The sequence below is a fragment of the Carcharhinus amblyrhynchos genome, chromosome 2, assembly GCF_965287045.1.
Source record: "Carcharhinus amblyrhynchos chromosome 2, sCarAmb.v2.hapA, whole genome shotgun sequence".
Classification (NCBI taxonomy): Eukaryota; Metazoa; Chordata; class Chondrichthyes; order Carcharhiniformes; family Carcharhinidae; genus Carcharhinus; species Carcharhinus amblyrhynchos.
In genome coordinates this window covers 31,311,724-31,335,790 of record NC_137325.1, presented here as the reverse complement: position 1 = coordinate 31,335,790, position 24,067 = coordinate 31,311,724, and the positions used below count along the sequence as shown (strand labels likewise).

The following is a 24,067-nucleotide window of genomic DNA, read 5'->3' as shown; positions in this document are numbered from 1 at the left end:
CTGTGGTACAAACAGAAAGAATGCTTTCTGTGGTGTCTGTTTCTTTGAGAGGTTTTATTAGATTGATGTTAAGATGTTTCCAGAAATGGCTGCATAGTCACAGAAAACCAGAGGTATCTATCATATTGATTACATATCAAAACTCAAACCATGGGAGTCTCCAGGTTCAAAGTACAGACCCAGGGGTGTGAGCTTCATGGGAAGAATAGGGTTGGAAAGTCCCACGTGAATAATTCAGATAAAAGACTTTGCCCATTGCTACATAGTACAGGTAAAATTATTTACTTAAATTCTGCCTCCTCCACTCCATTGATGCCCTGATTCCCTCATAGCTCCATGCAAATCCTCAGAGGTGCCCCAACACACACAGACAGAGAACCATAGAATCCCTACATTGCAGAAAGATGCCGTCCGATCCACTGAATCTGCACCAACTCTTCAAAAGAGCATCCCATTCAGGCCTTCCCCTCCAGCCTATCCCTGTAATCCCACGTGTTTACCCTGGCTAATCCACCTAACCAACACATCTTTGGAATGTGGGAGGAAACCAGAGCACCTGGAGGAAATCCATAAAAACACTGGATAAATGTGCAAATTCCACACATAGTTACCCAAGCCGGGAATTGAACCCAGGTCCCTAGCGCTGGGAGGCAACAGAGCTAACCATTGTGCTACATCTGTCCCCAACCAGACTTTTTGCCACACACATTGAGGCTACTCTCTGCAACACCCCCTCTGAGACTACATGGGCTCCACCCCCACGTGTCCCTCCACACACCTTGCCCCGTGGAACTCTCCAGAATGCCCCACACCCCTCAGGCCTGCTTGCAGTCTTCGTCTCCCTCAAGCCTGTCAGGACACTCCTCCCACAGGCCTGCCTGGGCAGCCCCTCCACCTCGAGCCTGCTTGGACCCCGTCAGGCCCACCAGGGCATCTCTCTCCCTCAGGTCTGCTCAGAGAGTGTGCTGGCTGGCTATGGGCTGGTGTCTGTGTGTGAGCACCGTGCTGGCTCTGGTCTGCATATGTGCAGCAGCACATGCCAAAGGCACAAACGGTGCTCAGCAACGGCAAGAGGAGCCTTCAAGCAGCCTTCTTAGTCACTGTCCGGAGGAATTCGGGACAAATGGGAAACCCACACACTGATTGTGGGACAGAAAATGAATTCTGGGACAACCCTGTAAAATCGGGATGGTCCGTCACCCTGACCACCTCCTCCACATCTGTGGCAGAGTCTGTAGATCATGCAAATCAACCATTAGAGTGAAAGCAAGTCTTCCTCCAGGTCTGGGGAGGGGCAGGAAGGAGGACAGAAAAAGTCTAGGCAGAGTGTCTGAAAAATGCTTGAATTCCCCCGTTCCAGAAACTATTTGCTGGAGTTATATAAAATTACTTTTGCGTTTATATGGGAAATACAAAAAAACTCCATTCTTAAAGTTCATAGAATCGAATCACAGAATCCGTACAGTGCAGAAGGAGACCATTCGGCCCATCGAGTCTGCACCCATCACAATTCCACGCAGGCTCTATCCCCTAACTCCACGGATCTGCCCTGCTAATTCCCCAACACCTGCTCCATTCTTAAAATTGCCAAGCCGATGGTAAGAGTGGACTGGGCAAGCACAAATCCACCTCTCTGCTTGCTCCAAAAACCAAATTCAAATTGAATTCAATTCACAGTCCCCATAAGAGAGATCAACAAGGTCCAGGCTGACAAAATGAGGCATTGCACCCTATCTTGGACTTGATCCAATGTCCAGATCTTAGCCAAAAGGCTTTTTACTAACATTCATTAATCATAATGTTTCATTTTGGCTATTATTATTTTTGGTCTCTTTTTTGTCTTTCCATTCATATTTTTAACACGTATTTTATCCATCCACCTCTGATTTCTGTTCTGAATGAGTCATTGAATTTAAGATGGTGTTCGTCCCAAAGCAAGAATTACTGACTGGGGTGATTAGAGGTTAACTCAATTATCCAGCGATTGCTTTGTCTTTTTAGAAGAAGTGAGTCCTTCTGTATTAATATTTAAATAACTCACAGAGAAAGGAGGAAGTTCTACGCTCAGTTTCCTGTTTTATCACAAGCTTCCCATGGGGTGGAGGCAGCTTCTGACGTGTGTCGGCTGAGGGAGCTTGCTTCCAAACAAAAAGCAAGCGGGGTGTGTTTTTGTTTGACAGAAGAACTTCAGCCATTCAGGAACTTGTCAGAGACCATGCACGCTTCACTGTGAAGGAGAATCCGCCAAGAGGTGCTTGTGATTGTGGGGCTGCCTCTGTATGTTATTGTTGTGAAAGCCTTTTTAGACACAGCAGCACAGCCACTGAGGGGGGAGAAAAAGCTGCAGCAACTGAAAAGTAGCATTGTGTTCGGCTGTGTGTGTTTCTGCAAGGAACAGGTCGGCTTTCATACCAGGCGAGCACGTTACAACTTCATCAGAACAACAGCTTGGCCCCGAGGCTGGACTTTGAGGTATGAAATTAAATGTTTGAAATTGAACAGTTTTCTTGGATTCAAATTTTGTGCTGTATTCACAAATAACAGGCTTGTCAGATCATAATGTTTCTTACTTTGATGTGTATCCATTGTTTGAGTCACGCCCCCAGACATACCATTTACAAACGAAAGCTTATTTATTTGGAAATCTATTTGTTTTTTTTGAAGTCCATTGAGCTGTTGGATCCTTTGATAACCTCCAAATCACCATACCTTCTCAGGGAACTGCAGTGTTTTGGCAAAAAAACACTGGAAGCGATTTTTGTTTTTCAAATGCCTCTCGTTGTTTTATTATCTGGTGAATTTCAGTTTGGTTAATGCCTAACCGCCCTCGTTATTGGTTTCAAAACCAGAGGTATTTTGCCGTGGCGGGATCGGTAGTTTGGGTTTTTTTTCCCCCCTGCACCTGAAATAATTGGATCAGAAACTCCACAACTCCCCCGTCACTTAGCACTTGCGCCTTTAACGCTGTGTACTGAGCTGCGACCCTGGGATGAAGCATATGTCCCTTGTGACAGTGGGTTGAAATGCTCTGCACTAAGATTTTAGTGAGGTCGGTAAAGTGATTTAGCTGTGACATCTGTTATTGCTGGTACTCTTGAGGTCCTGTTGGTCTTGTATGCATGTATGTGTGATCCCGAGTAACAGGTTAGTCCCAAGCCTGAATCAAATGGAGTTCAAATAAACGATATATGGATCGCTGTGTAGCTATCAACGGGTTCTGATTCCATTGCTGTGAATTTGATATGAAACTGTCACACATGCTCTGAGAGAAAATATATAGTCTTCTGTTCTACCACTGACACACTTCACTTATTAGTGTCACAAGTAGTCACATTTAACACCAATGAAGTTACTGTGAAAATCCCCTAGTCACCACACTCCAGCGGTTACGCTGAGGGAGAATTTAGCATGACCCATGCACCTAACCAGTACGCCTCTCAGCACGTGGGAGGAAACCGGAGCACCCAAAGGAAACCCACGCAGACATGGGGAGACTGTGGCGACTCCACACAGAAAGTGACCCAAGCTAGAAATCAAACCCGGGTCCCCGGTGCTGTGATAATTTGACTCCGTCTACAAAACGTTACCCTCGTGGTTGGAAGCACTTCATCAGCTGGCACGGTGACTTGCTGGTGACTGACTGGGTCACAGGGAAAGACAGTGTCCTGTATGAGAGGGTAGGGTGGTGGGAATGCTGAGACCTATCAAAGTAAACATGTCCTGATAGGTTAAAATGAGTAATTACTTGGGTGGTGGCCACATTTTTGAAATCGGCACAAGTACAGTTTCTGGTACTTGAGTCACATCACTATCTGATATTCTTATAATACAGTGCTCAGGGGATAACCATCCCACACCTAGTTTTGTTGCCACAACAAGAGGACAGTTTGGTGAAGCTTTGCTCCCATAATCCTTTTCAGCCAGCTTTAGTATCTCCATCACCCTGCCTCTGGCAGACAGAACCTTCCCTGTCCAAGAGCCCCAGAAAAATCCTGTCACCAGCAACAAAAAAAACTGAATGCTTTTGCCATTTTGCATCTCATTGTATAAGATAACTGGAGAAAGACTTGCACTTGTATAAAATCTGAAACAAAAACAGAAAATCTGGGAAATCTCATGAGGTCTGACAGCAACTGTGGAGAGAGAATAGAGCTAACATTTGAGTCTGGATCACCTGAAACTGCGTTTGTTTATTTATCCTACAAACTGACCAAAGGGTCATCTGACTCAAAATGTTCGCTGTATTCTGTCTCCACAGATGTTGTCAGAGCTGCTGAGATTTTCCAGCATTTTCTGTAGCGTTTCTATCGTGCTTTTCTTGATCTCTGGATATACTAAACTACTCTACAACAAATTAAGTAGTTTTGAAATTTAGTCACACTTCTAATGTAGATAGGGAGAATTTTTTATGCGGTGGAATGCACAGCCTGAAAAAGGTTGGTGGAAGAAAGTCCAATAGTAATTTTCAAAAGAGAGTTGGATGAATACTTGAAAATGGAAGGTTTCCAGGGCTCTGTGGGAGGAGCAGGGGAATGCAACTAATAGGGTAACACTTTCAAAGGGCCATCATAGACTTGATGAGCGAAATGGTCTCCTCTGTGCTGCTTTTTGCTGGATCCCTGGCGCTGTGCCACCATGCCGCTCTAAGTAGAGATTATCAAAACTTTTCCTTGGGTGTTAGATTCAGGGGAAATTCATTGAAATTAATTGCTCCAACTAATATATTCTCATGTTCTACGTAGAGACAGATCAAGTAGGACAGATTTTCCAGGAGTGAAATTCAAGATTTTCCTTTTAATTTTAGCCAGCACGGAAAATGCTTGCATGTAGTGTCTCTTAAGTTGGGCAGGGCTGTGGTTCTATTGGTGATATAGATGTTGAGGGTAATTCAATCCCCTGTGTATAAAGTGAAAGCACAAAATATGAGAAGTGTCTGCCCACTGCCAGATTTACCTGTTGGTGGGATCAGTTTACCTTTCAGACTTTTGAGATGAGGAAGGTGGGGGAAATGTAATTTCCAGTTTGGGCAAGAATTAAGATCCGATTGATAGAGAAATTTCCTGATGTCAGTCGTGCCTCTGCCACATTGGGAAAATCAGCTGGGTCCCTAGTTATCCTTCACAGTCTACTCTCCTGGCCTCCTACCTTTGCCACATAAGAACAATGACATTTTCAGAACCTTACTGAGAGTGATACATAGCTGGCAATGCACCACACCTAGTTACTGTTAGCCAGCAAGAGTCAGAAACATCAATCATGTAGTCATTTATTTTAGGTGTAAAGTTTAATTGGTAAATGTGGGTGGTTCATTTGGTTTTAGGATACTGTAAAGTCTTGCTTTGTCACGTCCTCATCTGAAGTTGAAGCCAAGGTCCTCCAGTCAGGGTGACTGAACAGTGATTGTGCAAGGGAATTCCAGTTGTTTCATGATACTGCTATTGTTGCTCCTTTTACTAACTCAGCAGCTAGTAGGAATGACCTTTTGTTTATTCTTTCATGGGCTAAGTGTGTCGCCAGCTGGGCCAACATTTAATGCCCATCGCTAAATGCCCTGGAGAAGGTGGTTGTGAGCTGTCATCTTGAGTCACTGTTGTCCATGTGGTGTGGGTATTTGTACAGTTCTATTAGGAAGGGAGTTGCACAATTTTGGTCTAGTGGGAACTCATGATCTTGGTATATTCATTCTTATGTCATGTATATTCAGTGCTGCTCATTGGGTTGGTTCAGTCGCTAGTGCTCTTGTTAATGAATCAGAAAGTTGAGTTAAAGTTCCACTGCAGATTCAGGCATACTTGTTTCCTTTTTTTTACTGCATTCTTTAAGTTACAAAACCAATGCTCAGAATAGACCGGGCAAACACAAATCCATTCCTTTTTTTACTCCAAATATCAAATTCAAAACCCAATTCATGGCCCTCACATGACAAAATAAGGCTTGCCCTCCGTCTTGGGCTTGATCTGATGTTTGATCTTAACCAAAAGGCCACTGTAGATTCAAGCATGTAACTTAGGTTAACAGATGAGTGCAGTACTGAGAGAATTTTGCATTTTCTTTTGGAGATGCTGGCTGGAATTTTACCGGTCCATCTGCCATGGGAATTGAAATGGATGAGGGGCAGAGTATGGGAAGGTCCGCTGACCTTGGGTGGGATTTTACGGTCAAGCGATGCCATAAAATCCCATCTGTTATCTTTGACTACCATAGCCTCATTTGCCAGTTCAGCTAGATGTAAGAGATAGTCTTCATAGAAGTCCACGGTTGACATTTTTTCCTCTACCAGCACTAGCCCAAAAAAAAGATTGACTGGCCATTCATTTGTTTCTTGTGGAATTGTGCTTTGTGAAAATTAACTTCTGCCTTTACTTATTGAACAACAATGACTGTACTTCAGAAGTGATTCCAGGGTTGAGGGGTTTATTGTATGAAGAGAGATTGAACAGTTTAGGCCTACACTCGCTAGAATTTAGAAGAAGGGAGGGGAGATCAAGTTGAAGTATACAAGATGATAAAAATTATGGATAAAGTAGACGTGGAGCAGATGCTTCCTCTTGTGGGGCACTCTAGGATGAGAGGTCATTAGTCTTGGGATAAGGGGTAACAAATTTAAAACAGTTGAGGAGAAACTGTTTCTCCTAAAGGATTGTGAATCTGAGGAATTTGCCACCCCAAAATGTGGTGGATGCTGGGTCAGTGAGTAAATTTAAGGAGGAGTTATAGATTTTTATTTGGTAATGGGTTATGGGGAAAAGGCAGGACGAGGAGTATATCAGCCATGATCGAATGGTGGAGTGGACTCAATGGGCTGAATGGCCGAATTCTGCTCCTATATTTTAAAAACTTACGGACTTATCAATGATGTGATGAGTTGCTATGCAAATCAAAATCCTTCCCTGTTAGTTTTTGGACAAAAATCTAGGTGACACTGCAGTGCAGAACAGGGAGAGCTGCACTGTCAGAGGAGTCATCATTTGAATGAGACATTAAACCAACGCCCAAGCCCTCAGTTGAACGCAGAAGATTTCTTGGCACTCTTTCAGAGAAGTGCAGGGGGACTTATCCCCGTTGTCCTGACCAATATTTATCATGCGATCAGTGTCACATTTCTGTATGTGGGAGCTTGCTGTGTGTAAATGGCTGCCCATTTCCTACATTACAACAGAGACTAGGCTTCAACACTATTCGATTTGCTTACAGTGCTTTGCGTTGTCTTAATGTTGTTATGTCTCTTTTCTCTTTTTCACTTCACCTTTTTTTTAAACTTCTTGATAAATATAATTCATAACTGGGATTTCTGTTCATTTACTGTGAATTTGAATGAAAATAAATACTGTAAATGTGCAAACTGCTCCAGTTTGCATGTCTTATAAATACTGCGCAAGTTGTTTAATGCTGATGAGGTATTTTTAGAAACAGTAAATTAGGGGGGGGGAAAAAAAGCTGAAAACAACTCTTAGCAGCAGAATAAAGCCTAAGCAAGATAATGTGTCTGAATCTATATGGGGACCCTCAGCGACTGAAGTACCACAGTGTTTCCTTGTGCTGGAGTATGGATATCTGCATGTAAAATGTGGTGTTTGAATAAGGTGAAATAAGTGCGGATAAATTGGTTTGTATATCTCGCTGTCTAGGGCCAGCTGCTTTGAGTTGAACGGTGCCAGATCTTTTTAATTGAAGTAATAATGGTTAGTATTGAATCTTCATTGTTATGGAGACCATGTACATGATTTGTACAGTCTAAGCCTTGTTGTTACATGTTCTCTATGTAAATTAACCAAACACAGTGCTTCTCCACACCCTTATAATGGAATGTATGACACAGAAGTCAATGAGATAAGAATCTGAGTCAGAAGAAACTTCAACATGGGAGACTGTTTGGCCCAACGTTTTGTTCTTCAACCAGAAGTGTCTACAGTAATCCTGTTTTTGTTTTCAATTTTTCCCTACATCTTTGACATTCTTCCATTTCTTATTTATCTAGTTTAGTTTGAAATGATTTCATGGTATTTACCTTGGAAGCCATGTGTAGTAAAACGTTTTGACAAAAAGGTCATCTGGAGTTGAAACATCAGCTCCTTTCTTTCCTTAAAGATGTTGCCAGACCTGCTGAGATTTTCCAGCATTTTCTCTTTTGTAGTAAAACACTGCTGTTCTCATAACCTCTTTGTATGGAAAAGAAAGCTTTTGACTACTTGATTTGACCTGTTGGTGATGTTGAAACTGTGTCCTCCATGTTACTAATTCACAGATTGTTTAGCAGTTGGCCCTTTCAAAATCTTCCATTTATTATGGAAATCTTTATCGGGTCCCTCCGTTAAATGGATGCAAACCACGTGACACAAATCATGAAGTTTATTTATTAGTGTCACATATCGGTTTACATTAACACTGCAATGAACGTACTGTGAAAATCCCCTAATCGCCACATTCCGGTGCTTGTTCGGGTACACCTGAGGGAGAATTTAGCATGGCCAATGCACCTATCCAGCGTGTCTTTTGGACTGTGGAAGGAAATTGGTGCAGCCAGAGGAAACCCATGCAGACATGGGGTGAACGTGCAGACTCCACATAGACAGTGATTCAAGGTGGGAATCGAACCTGGGTCCCTGGCGCTGTGAGACAGCAGTGCTAATTACTGTGTCATCATGCTGCCCCTATTTTCTTGATAGTAGGTTTATTCATACAACACAACATTGCAGGTCTCTGCCTCCTACTTACCAATTCAAGCCATTGTCCCTGCAGGTCCTTTTGTATATTAAAGTTTACAGTGCTACACATTTACAGGCAGTAACCCTGCCAAGTACTAACCAGACCCGAGTCTGCTTTACTCCCAAGATCAGTTGTTTACAGTTGTGTATGGCCGTAGGCTGTTAAAGCTCACTGTGCCTCATTCAATTGTCAGTTGGTACCTGTCTTTATTTAGACTGTTGACTTCAAATCACTGTCAGTCATAATGGGATTTGAGCTTGCATCAGCTGAGAATGTACCCAGGCCTTTGCAATAAGAGCCCAGCACAATTACCAGAATGCTATCATGTCTTGTAGCAATCGCCCTTCATACTTTAACAAAAAAAAACAAATAAACAGACCGTAAACTGTTACTGTGGTTAAATAACAAAATATAAGGAAAATTACAGCACAGAAACAGGCCCTTTGGCCCTCCAAGCCTGCGTTGACCATGCTGCCCAATTGAACCAAAACTCCCTGCTCTTCCGGGGACTATATCACTCTATTCCCATCCTATTCATGTATTTGTCCAAACGCCCCTTAAAACTCACTGTCGTATCTGCTTCCACTACCTCCCCTAGCAGCGAGTTCCAGGCACTCACCACGCTCTGTGTAAAAAGAAAACTTGCCTCGTACATCTCCTTTAAACCTATGCCTGCTAGCAATTGACACTTCCCCCCTGGGAAAAAGCTTCTGACTATCCATTCTGTCCATGCTCTTTCTAATCTTGTCGACTTCTATCAGGTTGCCCTGAACCTCCGTCGTTCTAGTGAGAACAAACCAAATTTCTCTTTTCTCATAGCTAATGCCCTCCATACCGGGCAGCATCCTGGTAAGTTATAAAAACATATTGAAACATATAAGATGATTAGAGGTTTAGACAGGGTGGATAGTGATAGCCTTTTTCCTAGGATGGAGAAAGCTAGCACGAGGGGGCACGGCTTTAAATTAAGGGGGGGTAGTTATAGGACTGATGTCAGGGGTAGGTTCTTTACCCAGAGGGTGGTGAGGGACTGGAATGCCCTGCCAGCTGCAGTTGTAAATGCGCCTAGTTTGGGGGCGTTTAAGAGATCTGTGGATAGGTTTATGGACGAAATGGGATTGGTTTAAATTAGTGGGTTAGTGTTTTTTTTTAAAAGCTGGTCGGCGCAACATCGTGGGCCGAAGGGCCTGTTCTGCGCTGTAATGTTCTATGTTCTATGTTCTAAGTCTCCACATCCTTCTGGCAATGTGGATACCAGAATTAAATACTATATTCCAAGTGCGGCCTAACTAGGATTCTACAAAGCTGCAACACGATTTGCCAGTTTTTAACCTCTATGCCCCAGCCAATGAAGGCAAGCATGCCATATGTCTTCTTGACTACGTTCTCCATCTGTGTTGCATTTTTCAGTGACCTGTGTACCTGGATACCCAGATCCCTCTGCCTATCAACTATCTTAAGAGATCTGCCATTTATTGTATATTCCCCATCTGTATCAGACCTTCCAAAATGCATTACCTCACATTTATCTGGACTAAACTCCATCTGCCATCTCTCCGTCCAAGTCTCCAACCGATCTATATCCTGCTGTATCCTCTGATGGTCCTCATCACTATCCGCAAATCCACCAATCTTTGTGTCGTCTGCAACCTTACTAATCAAACCAGTTATATTCTCCAAACAGCAAAGGCCCCAGCACTGATCCCTGAAGAATGTCACTTGTCATATCCCTCCATTCAGAAACGCATCCTTCCACTGCTACCCTCTGTCTGAACCAGTTTTGTAGCCTTCTTGCCAATCTTCAATGTAAACTTAAATCAGATTTAAAATTTCACTCCCAGGGCTGAAACACACTCCAGCCCATGTGGTGACCATCAGTCATAGAAGAATCCTTTTTACATGCCCCTTTTGAGAGAAAACAACGATCAGTAAAATAAGTTAACAGTTAAGAAGGGCAACAGCCCTCGATGGGGCAATCAAGATTTCAAAGGAAACTTAATCAAATTAAAATTTCATTCCCGGGGGCTGATGATGCACTCCCAACCCTGTGGTGTGCGCTTGACATGGGAGAGTCCCTTAGTATATGTACTCATAAAACCGTTCGCCAGTGAAATAAACTAATTGAAGGCATCTTTAAAGGCGCCTATCCCCTATTTAAAGTCTTAAATGGCAGCCGTGGGGAGGCACTGGAATTAGAAATCAAAACATCGCAGGAACCTTAACTAACTAAACCAAAGTATAATTTTTGGGGGTGATGATGCACCCCAGCCCAGTGGTCACAGAAGGCCTGAAGTGTACTAGCAGTCACTATGTGTACCTTTCCAGGGCCACCAGCTTATGAACACATCTGCAGTAGAGAGGCAGACATTCCATGTCTTCATAGCGAGGGGGATTGAACATAAAAGTAGGGAGGTCTTGCTGCAACTGTACAGGGTGCTGGTGTGGCCGCAGCTGGAGTACTGTGTGCAGTTTTGGTCACCGTACCTGCGCAAGGATATTTTGACCTTGGAGGGAGTGCAGAGGAGGTTCACTAGGCTGATACCGGAGTTGAGGGGCTTGAGCTCTGAGGAGAGGCTGAATAGACTGGGCTTGTACTTGTTAGAGTTTAGAAGGATGAGGGGAGATCTCACTGAGACGTATAAGATGATGAAAGGGATGGATAGGGTAGAGGTGGAGAGGTTCTTCCCACTCAGAAAGGACAGCAGGACTAGAGGGCACAGCCTCAAGATAAGGGGGGGGGTGCAGTTTAGAATGGAGTTGAGGAGGAACTTCTTCACTCAAAGGGTGGTGAATCTCTGGAATTCTCTGCCCGTTGAAGTGGTTGAGGTTACCTCGCTAAATATATTTAAGACGCGGGTAGATAGGTTTTTGGTAGGCAAGGGGATTAAGGGTTATGGGGAGAAGGCAGGAAAGTGGAACTGAGCCACTTCAGATCAGCCATGATCTTGTTGAATGGTGGGGCAGGCTCGAAGGGCTAGATGGCCTACTCCTGCTCCTATTTCTTATGTTCTTATGATATGACAATCCAGGTCAATCAATTAAACCACTACCTTCCATCTGTTTGTCTTTTTAATTTTAACGATACAATTGACATAACGTTAATACCATTTTTTTGTCACTGAAACAGATCCCAATTTTGTCCATTCTTAAAAGTAGTCCTGGCGTAATCCACAACTGAGGCAAATAAATTTCCTAGCTTATCAGTTTCCTTTTTGCTTTGAACATAATTGTAAAATTTGCCTCTTTCCTCTGTTTGGCAGCTACCCCCATTACCAAAACTTTGGTGAAAATTTGAGACTTGAATGTCTGCTTTCTCCTATCCACCTCTTTCAGTATTCTGTGATGTATACCATCTGGATCTCTCCCAATGCATCTGCTGCTCTGCTCATCCCTATCGGGCCTTAGAATATGATCCTAGTTGCGTAGTCCGTCCATCAAGGACTACTACAGGACTTGTGTCTGAGAGTGGATCAAAACCGCTAAGGATTTTGGAAACTGACTTCTTTAAAAAAAAATATGTGCCAAATTTAGGCACTGCTAAATGTAAGCTAACAAGTACGCAATGAACCTGTTCAAATATTCTTATGCGAAATGATGATTTCACAGGTACTATTTCTGGGGGGTGAAAGGAAGGAGATAGCATAAGTGAGCTCAATCGGTGAGAACTTTTGCTAATGTATGTATTTATTCCTGACACTTAGAAAATTATTCACTTACATATTAAGTGATAAAAGTGCTTTAGTGGAGATTGAGTCCAGTTGAGTGGTACTAGCGCAGTTAGTACCGGTGTAAGATGTTTGGAGGGAAGAAGGTTCTGTTTGTTTTCTCTTTCCTCGAGGAGAACAAATCAAAACTGGGATTTTTACATTAACAATTACATTAAAATGTATACAAGTTTAAACTTGTTGGTTGAGACCCAGCTGGAATATTGTGTCCATTAGTGCTCACTGCACTTTTGAGGAATGTTGAGGCCTTGGAAAGGATGCAGAGGAGATTGACTGGAAGGATGGAAAACTTTTTCAGTTATGTGAAGAAACCGGAGAATCTGATATTGGTCTCTGTATTGCGGAGAGGGAGAATTCTCCCCTATATATTCTATGAACAGTATGTTTTGACTGTGTAGTGTGCAAGAAACAATTGGGACAATTCACCCAGTCTGCTGCATTGCTTTTGTGGCACAGTGGGCCAGGAGACTCGAGCGGAGGCCGTTTCGCGGGTTCCCTGCTGGGTCCCGAAACCTCAGCGCATCTCCAGCATCCAGATTTCCAACGCCATCAGCTCCACATCACTTTCTGGCACGAAGCAGTATAAATTATATAAATCTTCATTTAAATGTATTTAACATATAATTAGTGGGCCCGGGACTAAAATCTCCAGATCCGCGAGCCTCCAATTGTGGAGAGCTAGCAGCCCGACCTCACTGGAGTGAAGGGGAGGGCCATCGATACCCCCACCCCCCCCCCCAAGGGTCAGGGGCTGTGAGGAGTGTGTGGCCCCTGGGCGTTGTCACCTTGGCAGTGCTTGAGGTGGGGCGATTGGCGGGGGTTAGGGGTCCCTCTGCTGCTGTACTGGGATTGCAAGCAGAAGGAGGGAGGCCAGCGATTAGCGCTGGGCTTTGAAGTGGGGGCAGAAAGATGGTGGGAGGAAGGGGAGGGAGGCTGCTGGCGGGGGGTAGGGGTCAAGGCTGGTCTGGATATGTTTGGAGGGCCAGTGTTTAGGCTGTGGGGAGATAGTACGGACAGCAGTGCGGGGGATAGGGGGTTGCCCAACAATCAATCAGGAGGCCAGCAGTAATAGGCCCCACTGAGTTTTAGTGTAATTCACGCCTGTGCATTCTGCAGTGCTCAGAGGATGGGAAATTCATTTTGAAACTCCCCTGAATAAACCAATGGGACTTACTGCAATCTTTACACAAGTTCAACACTTAGAATTTTTTTGGGAGAATTGCCGCAAATATTTTTCACTGTATCCCAATACGTGTGGGAATAATACATCAAATCCAAATCGAATCAAATAATTGGAGATTTAATATGATCTCCTTTTTGAGCGGTGAGAGTTAATTGGAGATTTAATAGAGGTAATTAAGATTACAAAGGGTTTTGATGAAATAGATGGGAAGAAACTGTTGCCACTGGTTAGAAGGGTTGACGATGAAGATAATTGGCATCTAAACCAGGGAGCTGTGATCTGCAGGCTGCTGTCTGAAGGGGTGCTGGGAAGAGGTAGGGACAGCTTGTACTTGGAAAAGATATATTTGTTGGGTCCTGGGAAAAGGGTGGGGGGGGAGATTAATTGGATAATTCTTTTAAAGGGCTAGCATAAGCGTGTTGGCCAAATAGCCTCCTATTGTGCTGTAAAATTCTTTAGTTCAGTAATGGCATGTGTACGATTTGTTCACTGAAAAAAAAACACTCACATTTCAAAGCTGCAAGCATCTGTGAGATAGTCCCATGTTAAAGAACTGTTTTTTCTTGTGTTAAATTTAAACCTTTCTCTCACCAAGTTCATTAATGCCATGTCTGACGCTGATTTTCAACCTGGCTGTTCAGCTGTGGAATGCTGCAGGAGTTGATTTGATTTATTATTGTCACAGGTATTAGTATACATTGAAAAGTATTGTTTCTTGCGCACTGTACAGACAAAGCATACCATTCATAGAGAAGGAAAGTTGCAGAATGTGGTGTTACGGTCACAGCTAGGGTGTAGAAAAGAGTGTTGTTAGACAGTATATAAAAGTTAGAGTGGAGTTTTAAAAGCATAGAACGAGAATAAAAAAAAAAGTTATGCTGGGGACGACTCACAAAAAGTTGCCATAATCTGGTGCCATCACTTCTACTGTTCGTCATAATAACTAACTCTAAATAGGGAGCAATTGCTATCTTTTTAAACTGACTTTTTTTTCCCTGTTAGCCCATATTGGTGTTTTAAATTAGTGTCACGTGTAGGCTTCCATTAACACTGCCATGGAGTTACGTGAAAATCCCGTAGTTGCCACATTCCAGCGCCTGTTCGGGTACACTGAGGGAAAATATAGCATGGCCCGCACCTAACCAGCAGATCTTTCAGACTGTGGGAGGAAACCGGAGCACTCGGAGGAAACTCACGCAGACACGAGGAGAACATGCAGACTCTGCACAGACAGTGAACTCAACCTGGGAATTGAACCCAGGCCCCTGGCGCTGTGAAATTGCAGTGCTGTGCCACCTTGCCATCCTATCTGTATTTATAGGAAAATGTCAAAGCAGTTCTAATTATGAAAATTGGAGCAGTCCTAACCTTGACTGATTATTCACCAACCATTATTTATAACCTAACAAACAAGTTTAAAACATGTGAGGCTGTTTTGGCCTATTGTGTCTTTGTTGATTCTTGAAGTAATACAGGATGAATCATCCACCCACTCCCTGCCTTACTTGCTTTTTCTCCATGGCTCTGTAAGTTTAAAGTTTATTTATTAGTGTCACAATGGGTTTGTTTTAACATTTAATATTGGCCTGGATGTTAGGAGGGTGATGTCGCCATGTTTGGACAAGAATTCCTGTGAAATTTGTTTTACACCCACCCGAATGGGCAATTTGGGACCTTGGTTTAATGCCTTAACCTGGCAGCTTCGACAGTCAGGTTCAGGCAGCGACAACCGGGGAGACTTTCTGACCTGACTGTCTGCTTCTGAACCGTGGCTACAGTCACGTCCTGGTGTCCCTGGAGAGGAAACATGTGGTGTCCACAGGCATCATCGAGGCCTCCCATGCTCATTGGGCACCGCACGGGCTGGGGTGTGTTATTGATCCTTTTTGGTTTGTCTTAAGTTTCATTTGTGTTTTGGTTTTGTTTGGGCAGACCCCCTTTATCCCTCAGTTTGTTCAATTTAGTTTAATTTGTTACACCAAAAAGAAAGGCAGCTTCAACAGTGCGGTAGTACTCCTTCATTTAATGCACTGGAGAGATGCCAAGATGTGTGGGTTAGGTGGATTGGCCATGATAAAATTGCCCCTTTGGTGTCAGGGGATTAGAAGGGTAAATATGTGGGGTTACGGGGAAAGGGTCTGGGTGGGATTGTTGTCAGTGTAGGCTAGATGGGCTGAATGGCCCGTAGAGATTCTATGACTTATGGGTCTCTGGAATGGGATTTGTTTCCATAGATTTCCAACTCTGCTCAGCTCAGTGGTAGTGCACTTTTCTATGGCTAGCTAAGTTTAAAATGACTGCAAAAGGGTTAACAGCAGGGTATGAAAGTTCATGCTGCAGCCTATATATTGGCTGCTACACTGAACACTCGCCCAAATTGCTAACAAGAGAATGGACTTTCAATTGATTCTTCAACAAAACTTCTGTAATAACTTAAGCCTTCTTTGAAAATTTGACAATTCACTTATCGTGAACACTTCACATATTAAGTTGAGAATTGCATGACTTATTTTTAGATATTCATAACAAAATGTTTGGGAAGAATTTTCTCATTAATCAACAAAGGCATGGCACCACACAAACTGCGTCACTGTATCATTTGTGCAACAACCAGTTTAGCAAAATAACCCCAGGTGTTTCATGTTAGGAGCTGAAATGTAGCAGGTGTAGGAAGGGAAGTTGCAGAAAGCATTGTTAGGAACTTTAAAGCGTTTATCTTTTTTAATGAAGGGGAGAGAAATAGCAAGGTGGAAGGATTTGGACAAGAATTCCTGTTGTGGATTTCATGGCTGAAGGCTTGGCTGTCACTGTGAGAGTCGAGGAAGTGCTGCACACTAGAGAATATGAAGCAAACCTGAATTGCAAGACGATACGGTAGTCTGGAAGAGATGGCAAAAATGGGGAGGGGTGAAGTGACTCAAATGTATTTGGAGTACAAGGAAATTCCAGCTGATGTGTCGAACCAGCCCATTTCTGGCATGGCTCCAGTCAGCAGTGTATTCAGCCAGGAGTGTCTCTGCTTACCTGGATGAGTGCAGCTTCAATTATACTCAGCATCCCATCCACCACTTTCAGCATTCTCTCCCTCTGCCACTGATACACAATGGCAGTAGTGCCTACCATCTACAAGATGCACTGCAGCAACTCACCAAGCCTCCTTCGATTGCACCTTGCAAACCTATAATCTATACTTCCCAGAAGGACAAGGGCAGCACATTTCCATGAACAACCAACACACGGTTCCCCTCCAAGAAACAGATTTTTGACATGGAACTACACCGTTGTCACTGGGTCAAAATCCTGGAGCTCCTGTACTGTGGATGTCACTGCGCTGAATGGACTGGAGCAATTCAAGAGGGCAGGTCACCATCACCATTTCAAGGGCAATTACAGATGGGCAACAAATGCTTGTCTAGCCAGCAATGCCCACACCCTGTGAAAGAGTAACAAAAATAATTGGGGTCAGCAAGAACTAAGGATGATTTTTGAGCAGGATTGGATTCAGATGACATCATATCTGCAATAAAATAAAACTTGTCTGAGTGTTGTTAATGTTTCAATTTTACAGTTATGTAAAAGTGTGTGTGTACCTTGGCCACAAGCAAATATTTGTCCAAGACTAGCCTGATAATTCTGACATATTTACCGTCATATGATGAACCCAATGTTCTGCCCAGAATGTTGCCTGAATGAGTTTGACGTTACACAAGTTCAAAGGTTTATAATTCTCTGCGACATAAGTTTTAAATATCCTCTTGTAATTTAGTTCCAAGTTTACACACTATATCTATGTTCCTGGATTTCTCCCAGAGATATCTTACAACATCTTAAGTTCATAAATAAGAGTGCTGGAAAAAAAACCCAGCAGTCTGACGCACACTGGCTGAATGAGTAGGCTTATGCCAAGCAAATGCCATATAATGTGGATAAATGTGAAGCTATCCACTTTGGTAGCAATAATAGGAAGACAGATTATTACTTGAATGGGTGTAAATTGAGAGCGATAGATACTCAGCGAGACTTTAGTGTCCTTGTGCATTAGAAAGTAAACATGCAGGTACAGCAGGAAAAGAAGGAGGAAAATGGTAAATTGGCCTTCATAGCGAGAAGGTAGGAATAGGGATGTTTTGCTACAATTGTATAAGGCATTGGTGAGGCCACACCTGGAGAATTGTGTACAATTTTTGTATCCTTATCTGAGGAAAGATGTCCTTGCTATAGGGGAGTACAGGCGAAGACTTACCAGGCTGATTCCTGGGATGGCAGGTCTATCATGAGGAGAGACTAAATTGGTTAGGATTATATTTGTTGGAGTTTAGAGTGAGAAGGGATCTTGTAGAAACTTATAAAATTCTAACAGGATTAGCCAGGGTAGATTATGCAAGAATGTTCCCACTGGTGGAGGAGTCCAGAACTAGGGGTCATAGTTTGAGGATAAACCTTTTAGAACTGAAGTGAGGAGAAATCTCTTCATCCAGAGGGTGGTGAATGTGTGGAATTCACTAACCCAGAATGTAGTTGAGGCCAAAATGCTGTCTGATTTCAAGAAGTTAGGTATAGCTCTTGGGGCTAAAGGGAAATGGGGGCGGGGGGAGGGTGTGGAATCAAGATACTGAATTTGATGATCAGCCACCATTGAAATGAATGGTGGGGCAGGCTTGAAGGGCCAAATGGCCTCTTTCTGCTTCTAGTTTTGATGTTTCTAGGATCTGCTGAGAGAGAAACAAAGGGTGGGATTTTCCATGCAATCCACCATGTGTTTTGCGGAGGTAGAGGCGGCCTACCATTGGCAGCAGGATCTTCTGGTCCCTTCGTTGTCTATGGGGTTTCCCATTGGATACACCCCTTGCCGCCGTGAAACCTGAGGTGGAGGGTGCACCATTGGCGGGACTGGAAGATCCTATTGGCACGAATGGCTAGAAAGCTCAAAAGTTAATCTTTTGAGTCTAGTATGACTGTGGACATGTTTGTGTATCTAATTATTTGCACTAGTTGTGATTATGGAATTTTGCAATATATAAGTAGGCCACTCTGCCTGTTACTCTTGTGCTGGATGGTGTACAAAAACCATTTCCGTAGTTGCACTTCCCTGTAGCTCTCCATGTTTATTTATTAAACATTTACTTTGCTATTTAAAGCTTGTGTGGATTCTGCTTCCACCAGTGCGAGACTTCCATGGATTCATTATCCTTTGCATGGAAAAAGAACACTCCATTTCAGGTCTTGTTATTTTAATAAATTTATTGCCTTCAACCAGAGAAATATAAAGTCAGAGAATTAACTTTGGAAAAGGGTGCTTGGTGACAAATTGTAACAATTTTGTATCCATATCAGTATTTGGCCACTAAATGATTAAGGTGTTTCTGAAGTGTAGTATTCTATGTTCTCTCTTCCTTCAGTTTATATGCACACTCTTAAATCATTCTGTTTAATGACATATAATGAGGATTGTTAGAAAGTGCTTTATTGCTTCTTAATAGGTCATGTGAACCATGATATGCCTTTCTTCAGAGTTGAATAGCTGCCAATATTTTTAAGGTCTGCTCCGTGAGAATACAGGTTACACTCTGATCCAATTAGAATCAGCATCAGACAAAATTTTGTCAACGATTTGAAATGAGAAACAATGGGGGGGAGAGACAAGAGGTACCTGCTGGAAACCTGCACCCTTGCCCACAGCTAGAGTTCTCTGGTGTGCTGCAATGAATGGAGTTTTGGCTGAGCGCCACATTTTGCATCCTCACTGGTAGCAAGGCAGGAAAGTTTGTTTATTAGTGTCACAAGTAAGCTTACATTTAACACTGCAATGAAGTTACTGTGAAAATCCTCTAGTCGTCACACTCCAGCGCCTATTCGGGTACACTGAGGCAGAGTTTAGTGTGGCCAGTGCACCTAACCAGCATGTCTTTCTCTCTGTGGGAGGAAACTGGAGCACCTGGGGGAAACCCACGCAGACACTGTGTAGACAGTGACCCAAGTTGGAAATCGAACCTGGGTCCCTGACGCTGTGAGGCAGCAGAGTTAAGCACTGTGCCCCCATCTGGAGTGAACAAGATCGAAGAATCACACCCTCTCTTTCAAATGAGGTTTAACCCTAAACCCCATCCTCTCCAGTTGACATTAAATCCTATGGTACTATTTTGAGGAAGAGTATTGAGATCTTGCCGGTGGCTTGGCTACTAGCTTGCCCTCACGTATCACGAAAACCAATTATCTGGCCATTTTCTTGTTTGCAAATTGGCTCTCTGCATTGAATTAGTGACTATGCTTCAGAAATACTTCATTTGCTGCCAAACATTTGTGGAACATTTTATGGTCATGGAAAATATTATGTAAATGCAAGGTTTAATTTTAGAAACCAAAGAGGAAATCTTAGCAGCTGTATAGGGACAGCTTTGGCTGTGGCTCATTTTTGAAATCTGCCACTGGGTCTTGGACAGGTGTGTTCCTATCTCAGAATGGTTTTGCTAGAATGCAGGTCAGACTGGCATAAGCTACCCACCCAGCAATGGCAGGCAGTTCATCACCAGTAAAAAGTGCTCACTGAGGGGCAGATTGGTGACGCTGCTGGAACCTTAGCTGGGGTCTGCTCACTGCCAGTGAGGAGGAAGCCTGGTTAATGCTGGCACTGGCCTCCTGGAGCAGGTTTGGGAGCCAGCAAGATCTCCATTCATTCTCCTTCCTCCAGAGCTATGGTTGCCTAAGGGCTGCAGTCCATTCTGTGCTTTATTTTGAGCATTCAGAAGTGCTCGGAGGGTACCTCCCATCTTGAGACATCACTGTGGTTACCTACTACAGTAGGAGTGTTCACACCTCCCTGTGTGGCTAACTTGCCAACAACCGCTTTTTAGCACAATATAGCTAAAGAATCAGGCAAATATTACAACTTGGTGAGTGCAATGTGTTTTATCATGACTAAGTCAGGTACATTAATATAATCCTATATAATATGAAATATCTAAATAAAATAAATATAATAAATTTACCATTTATATAGATGATCTGGAGGAGGGGGCTGAGTGTAGGATGATGAAATTTGCTGATGACACGAAGATGAATGGAAAAGCAGGTTGCGTGGAGGGTGTGGAAGGTCTGCAGAGAGATCTGGATAGGCTGAGCGAGCGGGCGAGGACCTGGCAGATGGAGTATAATGTTAGTAAGTGTGAGGTTATCCACTTTGGCAGAAATAATAGTAGGAGGGATTATTATTATTTAAAAAGGCGAAAAGCTGCAGCATGCTATGGTGCAGAAGGACCTGGGGGTCCTTGTGCATGAGTCACAAAAACCCAGTCTGCAGGTGCAGCAGGTGATCAAGAAGGCGAATGGGATGCTGGCCTTTATCGCTAGGGGGGTAGAATATAAAAGCAGGGAGGTCTTGCTGCAACTGTACAGGGCATTGGTGGGGCCGCAGCTGGAGTACTGTGTGCAGTTTTGGTCGCTGCACTTGCGCAGGGATATTTTGGCCTTGGAGGGAGTGCAGAGGAGGTTCACTAGGCTGATACCGGAGATGAGGGGGTTGGACTATGAAGAGAGACTAAATAGACTGGGTCTGTACTCATTGGAGTTTAGAAGGATGAGGGGGGATTTTATAGAGACGTATAAGATAATGAAAGGGATGGATAGGGTAGAGGTAGAGAGATGCTTCCCGCTCAGAAAGGACAGCAGGACTAGAGGGCACAGCCTCAAGATAAGGGGGGGGGGGTGCCATTTAGATCGGAGTTGAGGAGGAACTTCTTCACTCAAAGGGTGGTGAATATCTGGAATTCTCTGCCTGTTGAAGTGGTGGAGGCTACGTCGCTAAATATATTTAAGTCACGGGTAGATAGGTTTTTGACAGACAAGGGAATTAAGGGTTATGGGGAGAGAGCGGGAAAGTGGAACTGATCCACTTCAGATCAGCCATGACCCTCTTGAATGGTGGGGCAGGCTCGAAGGGCTAGATGGCCTACTCCTACTCCTGTTTCTTATGTTCTTATATTGGATACTTTGATCATCATCTGTGACATACAAAGATAAATTAAAGTTCCAACAATGCTGGTTGTTAAACTTCAATAATTACCCAAGGCCTGCAATGATTGACAGAGATAGATTGGGTCCATTTTTTTGACCATACAGATGTCCTCTCATCCCCTCTCTAGTTTCTTTCACAACTCTGGGAACTGCCCTTTGTTTAACATAAGTTCTAATGTTCATGAATTCAGGGAAGTGCCAAATCTCTTCAAAATTGTTCTGACAAAACCCTTTTTTTTTCTGGAGGGGAAAGAGTGAGAAAAGGCACAAGAGCATTATGTCATTTTTACCAAGGGGGAATCCTGAAGGTCAAGCAGTTTTTCCATCATGAAGCACAGCTTCTACAATAGCAGATAATTGTTCTCACAAGGTCTGAAATAGCTTCCTCCAAATTATTTATGATGGCTGCTTGGTCCAAAGCACAGCTGCCCAACTCGAATAACAAAAAAACAATTGAAATAAAAACAAGAGGTTTTTTTTGCGCTGTGCAATTTCCCAATGTGCTCTGATGCTAATCATTGTGTAATGAGAACGCCTCATATTGTGCCATAATATTGCTTTTCTCACTTTTATGGCAATTATTACTGAACTTTGATTTAACAGGCCAATTCCAGAAATTCAATCCCTGACTGGATTACCACACTGGGTTTCATCACAACTGGGAAACACAACAGCTTTCTGACTTGTTTATAGAAACATAGAATCATAGAACAAATGTTTCTTGGGTATTTAGCCTCAGCAGAGCTATGGTCTAGTGTCTTTGAAATTCTCTGAGTTCATGTTGCAATACTGTAGATACACAACAGTTATTTGAAACTAGGGATAGAATCTAATGGTCACAGTCCATGAGGAACCAATGGCAACCCCACTGTGAGGTTTCCTAGGGGCCTAATGGGATTAAATCAGACACTGAGCCGCTGCTTTCAGGCTTGCCAGCTCCAATGGGAAGTTTTCCTCAGTCTAGAGATCTTGCTGCTGTCCAGCCTCTGAGTGCAGCTGGTAAATCGGAAGCTCTCCAGTACTGGCAGTGCCAGGGGGGCTGGTGGCAATAGTGTTGTGGCCTTCAACAGGGAATGATGATGGAGCCCAGGAGGCGAGGTGGGTGGGCAGATTCGTTGGGGGCAGATGGGGAGGCCCTGGTGAGGTGATTGGGAGGGAGGGGGGAGAGGGCTTTTCTCCAGATCCGTCTGTTCTCACAGGTGGGGTCTCATCCACCACTCTCTCACCCCCCCCAACCCCCGGCCACTTTGGAGTCAATCGTATTGCTATGGGTTTGGAATTATATGTAGAACAGATAAGGATTTTAGATTTTCTTCCTTGAGGGCATTAGTGGAGCAGATGGGTCAGTTTCTCGCAGGATGCCACAGCAATTTTGACCATTTGGGCCTTATCTGGTTCCAGGGTGGGAAGAGGACACAGATTGAGCATTGTCATTGGAAGATCATGCAGTAACAAAAACAGAAAATACTGGAAAATCTCAGCAGGTCTGACAGCAGCTGTGGAGAGAGAATAGAGACTACGTTTTGAGTCTGGATGACACTTCATCAGAGCATCCAGCATTAGCTCTCTTCTCTCTCCACAAATGCTGTCAGACCTGCTGAGATTTTCCAGCATTTTCTGGGGTTTTTTTTGTTTCAGGTTCCAGCATTTGCAATATTTTGCCTTTATCTTGGTGCAAATCATGCAGCCATTGGTTGTCCATGCGATTTGAAATATAACATTTGGGAGGCGTTTTAATGGAATCTATGGGAGGGGAGAGAGAAAGACCAAGGTTTGCATTTCTCCTTCTGGACTCAAATATGGAAAGGTCAATCATTTACCTGGGAAGTCTCCTCGTTCCCACTGGCTGTTGATTTGCTAACATCAGGCATAGTTAGCATTTATACCAGAGGAATCTCCAATGGTTAAAGATTAACCTCGGGACTGTGCTGTGAGCAACCTGGGAGAAAATCATTGGCATACTAAAAATAGTTGTATTTTCTTATTTGTTTTTCTTAGTTACGAAAGTATTGGCAATGTGGGAGCAGGTTATCTGGCTGCGCAGAGCAGTTGGGGACAGAGGGCCATGTGATTAAAATCTCTAGGGATGCATCTAGCCACAGTTGGCATCCTTGAGTGTGCCCCCTCACTGGCAGCCTATTGATTGGGATGGAGCTGGAGATGGAATTGATCCATTTTACCTTCTCACTCCTCTATTCTAGGGGCTAGAGCTAAAATTCGTTCTTGAATATGTAACAAAACTATGGGGCTTTTATTCTTGATGTTTGGTTTCCAATGAATTCAAGTCCTCAAAATTGCTCCAGAATGTACATGCAGCTTTAAGCTTTGGCCTTCCTGCTGACAAGGCTTTTGGGTGAATGTGTGGAGTTTGCATGTTCTCCTTGTGTCTGTGTGGGTTTCTTCTGGGCGCACCAGTTTCCTCCCACACTCCCAGGATGTGTAG

The 24,067-nt window shown here is 43.5% G+C and overlaps 1 protein-coding gene across 1 annotated transcript in view; it reads left to right on the top strand.

The window, feature by feature from the left end:
• The first annotated feature begins 2,155 nt into the window (after positions 1-2,155).
• The window catches only part of LOC145353339 (E3 ubiquitin-protein ligase RNF144B-like), a 61,553-nt gene continuing 39,641 nt past the window's right edge, over positions 2,156-24,067 (top strand). Inside the window, exon 1 of the mRNA XM_080203999.1 lies at positions 2,156-2,472. The gene's annotated coding sequence lies outside the window, so the exon portion shown is untranslated. The remainder of the gene's footprint in view (positions 2,473-24,067) is intronic.